The 9,461-nt window shown below is 35.2% G+C and overlaps 1 long non-coding RNA gene across 1 annotated transcript; it reads right to left on the reverse strand.

Moving 5' to 3' along the window:
- Positions 1-1,788: 1,788 nt before the first annotated feature.
- LOC136063536 (uncharacterized) lies at positions 1,789-3,772 on the reverse strand. Its single transcript, XR_010625156.1, has 4 exons — positions 3,434-3,772; positions 3,199-3,258; positions 2,432-2,495; positions 1,789-2,251 (listed from the first exon to the last, which is right to left on the reverse strand). It is a non-coding gene; the product is annotated as an uncharacterized LOC136063536 (long non-coding RNA).
- Between the last annotated feature and the right edge of the window lie 5,689 nt (positions 3,773-9,461).

The following is a 9,461-nucleotide window of genomic DNA, read 5'->3' on the forward strand; positions in this document are numbered from 1 at the left end:
ATGAACCCGACGGTGGCGTCGGGACTCTGTGAAACTGTTGGGAAGGTTATTAGCCACCCAAAAATGCCCATTGATGATGGTGGTGGTTTCATGAGAGTGCGGGTTCTTATCGATATATCTCAGCCCTTATGTCGTGGAGAGTTATTTGTCTTGAGGATGATAAAGAAATATGGGTATCATTCAAATATGAGCGGCTAACACATAATGACCGTGACTGTGAGTTGTGGCTAGACAGTGAAGGTACTCTTGAGGAAACAGATAAGAGGTATGGTCTATGGATACGAGCTTCTCCCTTCGTAAGCTCGCGCAAGGCAGTGATTACTGTACCTGGTTTCTATGTTAAGAATAAAGACATATCAAAAGGAAGTAAACCTCATGGCTCATCACAGCGGCCGCCGGCGACCGTCGTGACAAAGAGGCCACAGGAAACCTCTCAGACTAATCAGGAAAGTATTGAAATGGTGGAAGCATTAAATTCAGTTTCGAGAAATTCTTTCCTTCCACAGAATGGTCGGGCTGGCCATAATCAATCAATTCCGGATTTGGTGCATACACAGGTCAACATGGAGACGTTGGAGAAACAAATTGAGGATATAGACCGGGAGTTACACAAGTTTGACTTACCTGGGAATGAAGATCATGAGCAGAGAATGGTAACCGAAAATATTTTCTATCAATACCCCTTCCACAAACAGAAATATCCTCCCCTACCCTTCCTTTACTCCCTCTCCTTCCCAAAATTCTAACCACGCAGCTGAACCAAAACAGAATCCCAACATGGCCCCACCGTCCCTCATTAATCCCAAAATTCCCAAAAATAACCCGACCCCACCACCCCTTAACCCTCCCAAAACTTCCAAATTAGGGCTGTAATCGGTTCGGTTCGGTCGGTTTTTTTTTATCCGACTAACTAAAACCGAAATTTTCGGTTTTTAAAATCTCAATCAAAACCGACCGAAATAGTTGAAAAACCGTCGTCGGTTCGGTTTATTTCGGTTTCGGTCGGTTTTTCAGTCGGTTTCGGTTTTTGGGCCTAAAGTTTGGTCCAATTGGGCCTTTGGTTTTTTTTTTTTTTCCAAAAATTCTCTGTTGGGCTTTTTTTTTTTTTTTTTTTTTTATGCAGTATTCAATCCGGCCCTTTTATGCTCTAATTAAGTCTTTTTTTAAACCTGTTTTGGGCTTTTGTTAGAAACCAGCTGTGGCCCAGATTTAGGCCTTCTCTATTTTGGCAATGGCCTTCTTTAGGCCTTTTTTTACTTTTTGTTTTGGCCATTTTAGCCCAGATTCAGGCCTCCCCTATTTTGGCCATTCTTGGCCTCTTTACATATCCACAAAGCATTTTACAAACAAAAAAAAAATCACAGCATGCTGTACATTTTACATTTTTCATAACTTGCTTTTCTCAACATAAATCTAGAAATACACATTATAGCAGATTCTTCAACAATAATCACAACCTGTTACAGATTCATAAATCCAAAAATACAACACACACAGCAGATTCATATATCACAACCTATCATAAATTCATAACCTGCTTTAGAGCTTCTATTATGCTCATTAAAATACACATCACATATTCATAAATCCAAAAATAATCTCTTAACATGATATAACTTGTCCACAACACATTTTCACAAGTACAACCTGTCAACACAGATTCATAAATCCAGAAATAATCTAGAGCCAAAAATTGCTCTAGTGCTTAAAGCCTCAAACTAAGCTATAACTTGTTACAAGCACCCATCAAATACAAACAAGATTAAAAATAAATTGTACAAGTCAAAATAAAATAACTAGTGCATATTTCATTACTTCATTAGTAATATGCCAAAGTCCACATATTGTTCATATGTCAATACTTACATAATAACATTATAGCCAAAGACTCAAAATAAATTGGCTATATGTCAATGTCAACATATACACTTTCCATATTTAATATTTGGCCAAAGATTCAAAATAAATTGGCCATATGTCATTGCCTATTGTCTAATATCATATATTATCTATGTATTATGTATAGGCCATTGTCAAAGCTCAAAATAAAAGCCCATATCTATATGCAGACCACTGTCTACTAGTGTTTAATAACAAAAGGTGTACAACTATACATATCAAAAAGTGTACATCATCAATACCAATATACCACCCATCCAAAGAGCACAAAGCAATCTTCAACCATCAACATCAATAGGTGTTGGTGTGGACATGCCTAATTCCGATGTTAATGCAGCATCACTCACGAGTTCTAAAAACAAAAAAATGAAAAAAAACATAAAAGTCACTTGTACAATAAAACAATAAATATGCCAAGAATCCAAGACATTCAGTTTTTTTTTTTAATAATAATAGACATGCAGTTTTTTTTTTTTTTAATAAATAAAGAAATAGAAAGTCATTTTTTTAATATAAAAAATAATAGTTATACCTCCATCAAGCTCTTCAAACTCCTCAACATCATCTATGGCACATGGGGTTATTGATTTTCAAATCTGTAACATCAATAAGAAAATAACAACTCAACATCACAGTCACAGATTCACAGCATGTCAACAACAATAAACAAAAATATATCATCAATAAATAAATTAAAAAAAAACAGCTAACTTTATAGGCAATCAGCTAATCTGTATTTTTATTGGAATAATCATTGCATAGTCACTGACGTTAATCTTAAGTTATAATTATTGAAAAAAAGAAGTGAATCTTAAGTTATATTTTTCACTCTCCTATTATGGGTTTTCCCTTGCTTTTCAAGTCTCTGAACCTTGAAAGAATAACCACTTCCCTAAGATATACCCTTCTGTTGTTAATGAAGGAACAAAAGCAAAATAATAATAATAATAATAAAAAAAAAAAAATAAAATAAAAAAACTTAAACCACGTCTATTGAAGAAGGTAAGTTTGGCTTTTATTTGAATTAATTTCAACGTTATCTCTTTTGTCTTTGCTGAGAAAAAGTAGCTTTTCATTTAATACCACAATCATGAAGTAAATTATTGGCTTTGTTGAAGAAAAAACGTTTCATTTTTTTTTTTTTTAATATGTTATGGCTTACACAGAGACTAGCAAAGGAGAAACAAAGCAAAACCCAGAACAGAGATGAAGGAAACAAAGCAAAACCCAGAACAGAGCAAAACCCACTAAATCATCTAGCCAGTTAAACACAAGGAAAAGGAAACAGGTTTCTGATACCTCAGCTTCTGCGAGTTTGGAGACGAGCCGCAGTGAGTTAATATTCCCAAAACAGAGATTCTACAAAACAGAGAGAGGGTTAGAGATTCTATAAAACATTAAAACTTGAAAAAAATAAACATCTTGATCTTATGTTATTTTATTTCTACAAAACAGAGATTCACTATTTTCAAAACTTAAACACAAAACAGAGAGAGGGTCAGAGGGTATCAAGATTTTCAAAACAGAGACTCACTGTTAAATGAGAAGCCGATGATCAAGACGGTGTGAGGAGCGTGGCGTGTGGAGGCGGCGGCAGTGGGTGATTTGGCGTGAGAGGTAAGGACTGTGGAGTGGACTATGGAGGCTGTCTGAACTGAAGTGTGAACGAGAGAGAGAGAGTGAAAAGTGTGAGAGTAAAAACTGAAAAATGTGGGGTATGCAAGTAGGGTTTCCAACTTTTGATTTTATACTTTAATTAGTTTTAGTTTAATTAGCTTAATTAAACATTTACTTATTTTAATTATAGATGATTAATCTAATGAGTTTTAAAATATTATGATTAAAAAGATAAATTACTGAGATTGGCCGGATCATTTGTTTAAATTTTGAAAATTTTGAAACATTGAAAATTGAACGGTGAACATGAATCACTGAATATTCTGAGACTCTGAATTTTTTAATATGAACTGATGGAAGCCACTGCCACACGCAAAGCTGCCAAAGGTGAAAGGCCCATGCCGCCCAATGCCCCTAAGTGTGTGTATCTCTATTTTTTTGAGAATCCAAAGTGAATCTCAGAGGGTGCCAGCCACTGCCAGGGTGGGTCAATCACATCAGTCAAATATATATAATATATATATATATATATATAGTTTGGTTGAACGGTAGGATAATATTTATAAAATATTATATATTATTATATTTAACATAAATTATATTTAATATAAATTATAATATAATAATATATTTCGGTTCGGTTCGGTCAGTTCGGTTTATTAAAATTTGCAACCGAAAACCGAACCGAACTTTTCGGTTTTTTATCTAATAAAACCGAAACCAAACCGAACCGAAACCGAACCGAAATTTTTGCATCGGTTTGGTCGGTTTGAATCGATTTTCTCGGTTCTTCAGTTTTTTGCACACCCCTATTCCAAATATAACCCTGCTTTTCCCATACCTGATGAAACCCATGCAAAAAACCATCCCAGACCTTCCAATAATAACCCTGCTTTTCCCATACCCGATGAAACCCATGCAAACAACCATCCCATAATCACACGTACCCCTTCTCTTTCCCAAACTTCTAACCAAACTACTACACCTCAACAACTCCAAAAACCAACTTCACCATTCCACAAAACTTCCAACAATACCTCTGTTTCTCCCTCGGTAAACAGAGCACCTAGCAACACACCTTCCTTGGCCACATGGAAACGCATCCCAAGAACTGTGACACAAGAGGCTCTGATTAATACTAAACCACTGGGGCAGAAACGAGCAGCACCTCATCATGCAGATCAGTCTAAGTTACCAAGTAAGAAATATATGGTTTCTTAAATTAATAATGAAAACTTCTTGATATTGGCGGAGGTTGGTTCCCAGCCCTGCCAGGAGCAATGAGTCTACTAGTTTGGAACTGTCGTGGGTTTAGAAACTTATGTACAGAAGATCAACTTGCAGAATTAGTGTGGGCAAAAGATCCCTTTGTTGTGTTTTTAGTCGAAACGTGAACAGATAAAAATAGGCTAGTTCAAGTTCAAAGACGGATAGAGTTCAAGAATATGCTTGAAGTTCCACGAAGAAATAAGGCGGGAGGATTGGTGATTTTTTGGAAGGAAGATTTTGACTTATCAATAGAGACTCTCTCCAAACCATATTGACTGCATGATTAATAAGTGTAAAGACAATGAGTGGAGATTTACTGCTTTCTATGGGGAACCAGATATGCGGTTAAGGTATGAATCATGGGCAAAACTTCATACTTTAAAATCTCGTAGCAGTTCTCCGTGGATTTGTGCAGGTGATTTTAATGAAATTACAAGAGAATCTGAGAAGCTAGGAGGAAGGAGCAGACCACATAATCAGATGCAACTCTTTCGAGATGTACTTGATGAATGTGGGTTCATGGATATGGGTTTTGTAGGTGCACCTTTTACATGGCACAAGCACTTTGCATACTATACAGTTTGGGAGAGACTAGATCGAGCGATAGCGATCAATGACTGGTTTTCAATGTTCCCGGGGACTAAAATTCACCACTTGGATGTCTCTACTTTGGACCATAAGGCTTTGTAGATTGTACCTGAGAAGTTGAAGTGTGGGTTTCAGAAGCCCTTTTGGTTTGAACAAATGTGGATGATGGATAAAGGGTGCACAGATACTATAGAAACAATTTGGAGAAAAAATTTGAATGAGCCGTGGGATACAAAAATTGTCACAAAGATTGACCAATGTGGTCAGGCACTTACACGTTGGAGTAGACAAGCCTTTGGGAATGTGAAACGTGAGATTGAGAGGAAAAGGAAAGAATTATCTCAGGGTGAAAAAAGAGCAATCCGTGGAGGGAACCCAAGACATATGATAACTTTGCAAGAGGAAATAAACTTGCTGATTGATAAAGAAGCCACTATGTGGCAGCAACGATCCAGGATTTTGTGGTTAAAAGATGGTGACAAAAACACAAGGTTTTTTCAAGCATTGAAGTGACCTTCTCAAAATTAATGTGTGTATTCATAGTGTCATACTCGTAAAGGTTAAAAAGTTGCTATAGGGGTTGTTGGGAACAGAGGTGGCCAAATAAGTCTACTTAACTAATTTTTGGCTTCATTATATATATATATATATATATGAATTGTCTTTCATCCAAGGCTTTTAATGTAAAAAATAAAAATAAAAGGCTAATCTCAAGAAATTCTTCACTATATATAAATCTCATTACTTTTTATCTAATTAATTATACCTTAAATGTGAATTTTCTTTGATTCAAAGGGATCAGAAAAAGTGAGGGGTCAAACTCAAATTAGAGTTTAAACGTAAAAAGTTTTTTTTTTTTTTTTTAGTTTGAAAAGTCCTTAGGTTTTAAAGCAGTACAGCTGAGTAAGTTAGAAGTTCAAACACGCTAGGTAGAAGAAGAATAGAGTGGGAGCAGCGTGTTATCAATTTGTGTGGGAGTGGATGAACATATAGCTGATAGATGATAGATGATAGATAGGGGTCAAGGTTTTCTCTCGAAACACATGTGAGGAGGGTTCATCTAATTGGTCCGTCACTGTTTGAACAAAACTCATGTAGGTCCCGCGCACATTTGAGGCACATTGGGACCACAGGTGCCAGTTTTGAGGCAAATTGGACCCTACATTGAAAACCTATCTCTCTCTTTCTCACACTTACAAAAAAGAAATGAAAGAATTGAATTGAAGTTTGTAGTATAGGGTGGTGAGGGAATTGTCCAATCACACTTGCCCAATCTTGTTGATTAATAAAAACCAACTGTCTTCTTATTAAGAATGGATATATATATATATATATATTTTTAGCTTCTTTGCACACTTTGTAATGTTTTCCACCATCTAATATAATACACTTCTAGGAGCCTTAATCATGCGTTTCTTTCTTTTGTTGTTGATGGAAGTGATGCCGATATTATCATTTTAAGATCGCCCAAATCGTGAGGATGGCCCACTAAGTTGTGCTTATCAAGGAAATTTAGCGAATGATACAAAAAAGTTATTAATATTTTAAGTATAGATTATTTGAGACATGATCCTATCATATTAGAACTCCATTAACTTTCTAATCATCTTTGTTTCTTTTTGCAACCATTACTTTGGAAGGATCCAAAAAGGATAAAAAGATAACCCTCAATGTGACTTTATTTTCAAGTTGAAATCCCTTTTATAGATATGTTCAAAGCCTTTATAAACGATCCCAAGAAATGTGGGTCTAACTCAATTAGCCCCTCCATGTATTCCAAGTGACACTACCTACTTCTTTTTAAATAAAAAGGTGGAGGTTGGGTGGAGTTAGATTTAAGTCATGTGAATTGTGAAGTGATTCTCTCTCTCTATCTCTCACCCTTGCAAGTAAATTTAATTATATAGCATCAAACAATATTCTAACATAGAGATAGAGAGAGAGCTAAGCGTAGATTACATCTAGAATGTTTACATTAAACTAAGGCATATATAGCTATGAATTCCATCCAATTTTAAAATACACAAATAGAAGTACCCGTGAAATGAGTCTGGAGAGAGGTGGTCTTGGTCAATCAATAAGACAAACTAAATGTGCTTTGGCTTTGCTAATAAAGTGAGACACTCGGACGGCTACATAAACACCCACATTACATCTAACCCAAAGCCACACATAGTTGGGGAACACCTGCACATGATATGACAAAAACATTAAATTTTTATTTTGCTTACTACACTATCAGCCCTCTCTAAGCTGTAGTTGCACAACTTCTCATGCCACATGGGTTATAGCCAATTAATCTCTCCATATCAACCAAATATATTCCTCTTTCTAATCTTTGCCACTTAACTTGAGAAGTGATGTTTGAATTGTTCACTTGCAACTCCAAAAATAAATACTAAAAAAAAAAAATTTCTTTCTTACAATAAGTGGGATAAGATTAAGAAATATTCAATTTAGATTTTTATAAAATAAAAATAAATAAATAAATAAATAAAAGGTATTGGATTTAGAGGAACATAATCAATTAAGTCGGCCTTTATATTTTTAAGCTCTAAGTGGAATTTCCATAAACTTTTTGATCTTTTTCGTGGATGTCTGTTACTCTAGATTTTATTTCTCCTAATAATATGCCTCACATGAAGGATGCAAGGACATTATGTCCTTGTTACTTCCAAGAAAAATAACTAAAAAACAAAAACGGAAGGGGCTTCACTTTTGCTACATTTCGAGGCAATAAACCTACCACTTGGGACGGGGCTGTCTGCAAAGTCAGCTTCCACATGTAGAAACAGTGGCATGGTAGACATAAAGCCATTGAAAGTGAACCAAGGAATCTAACTTAAACGCAATATAAATAAAAGAAACAGTATTTATATGCATGTGGGACTTGGTCTTATAAGGAAGAGAGTTAGGCATTTCCTTAATCTACATCATGTGCTTATTTTAACAAAGAACCTTAGATAAACAAATCCCAGAATTCTAGAGGAATTTGTCCCTTGGAGAAGTCCAAGTAGATACAAAATGGTCTTAACCATAAACAATATTTAGATTCAAGATATGTTCAAGACAAGTTGTTTTTTTCATAACCTAAGTTGTATGTGTCTATCAAGCTATCTAGTTGTTTTTATTTTATTTTTTATTTTTTTTTAATTTGCCCAAGGTGGCTAAATTAGTCCCCAAACGGATAACCTAAGACTGTTTTCAAGTCTATTAGTAGAATTCATTATTGTTGTGTATAATCTATTGTGTTGGTATCATTTATAAGAAACAATGTCTGACATCATTGTTTAAACAATTTGGTGGTTACAGCAATGTCTACCATACACAACTTGGTTATGAGTTACTAAAATTGGCCCCTTGATGTATAAACTTCTAAATTTGATAGAACTGATTCATGTTGTTGTAATTTGTAAACCCTGCAATGCATGACCCAATTGAGAAAATGGTACTTATAAAAAAAAATTGAAAAAATGGTAGCAACAATAGCAATATTGTCAGTCACAATTTTATGTACTCAACTTATGGAGATTGGCTCTCACAAACAAATAAATCACATGCTTATTAGAGGCACACTCCTTAAAATAAGTACACAAAATATATTGTTTCAACCCGATGGATGTGTGGTGGTCACATCACTACAAAACGCCGTGGTCATAGCAATGAGATTTATGTCACAGAGCACCTTCTAGTGGATATCATTAGGAAATAGGAAGTAGGACAAGTCTTTAGGTTTTTGTTTAATTAAATGAGAGTTAACCATCTATTTCATTTTTCTTAGAAATTTAGACTTGTTCAATCTATAGCTATATTACGCTACTTTTAATTGTTATGTACAACTGAATGTCTGCTAAATGACATGTTCAGTAGGGTGAACTATTGCACTATGCTAACTCAGTTTTTGCATTTCAGAAAAAGTGGGACATTAACCCAGAAGTTCTCCACCCAGCTAATCAAATGTCGTGGGCAATGCACCTACTAGGGGAACTGAGGAGGAACCGACAGACCAAGTTGAAACAGAAATTGTACCCAGAAGGTGCAACCAAAGCAAAAGTACTTGCAAAAATACCAGCATGGGCTGAGCCGCA

The sequence above is a fragment of the Quercus suber genome, unplaced genomic scaffold (assembly GCF_002906115.3).
Source record: "Quercus suber isolate HL8 unplaced genomic scaffold, Cork oak 2.0 scaffold_539, whole genome shotgun sequence".
Lineage (NCBI taxonomy): Eukaryota > Viridiplantae > Streptophyta > Magnoliopsida > Fagales > Fagaceae > Quercus > Quercus suber.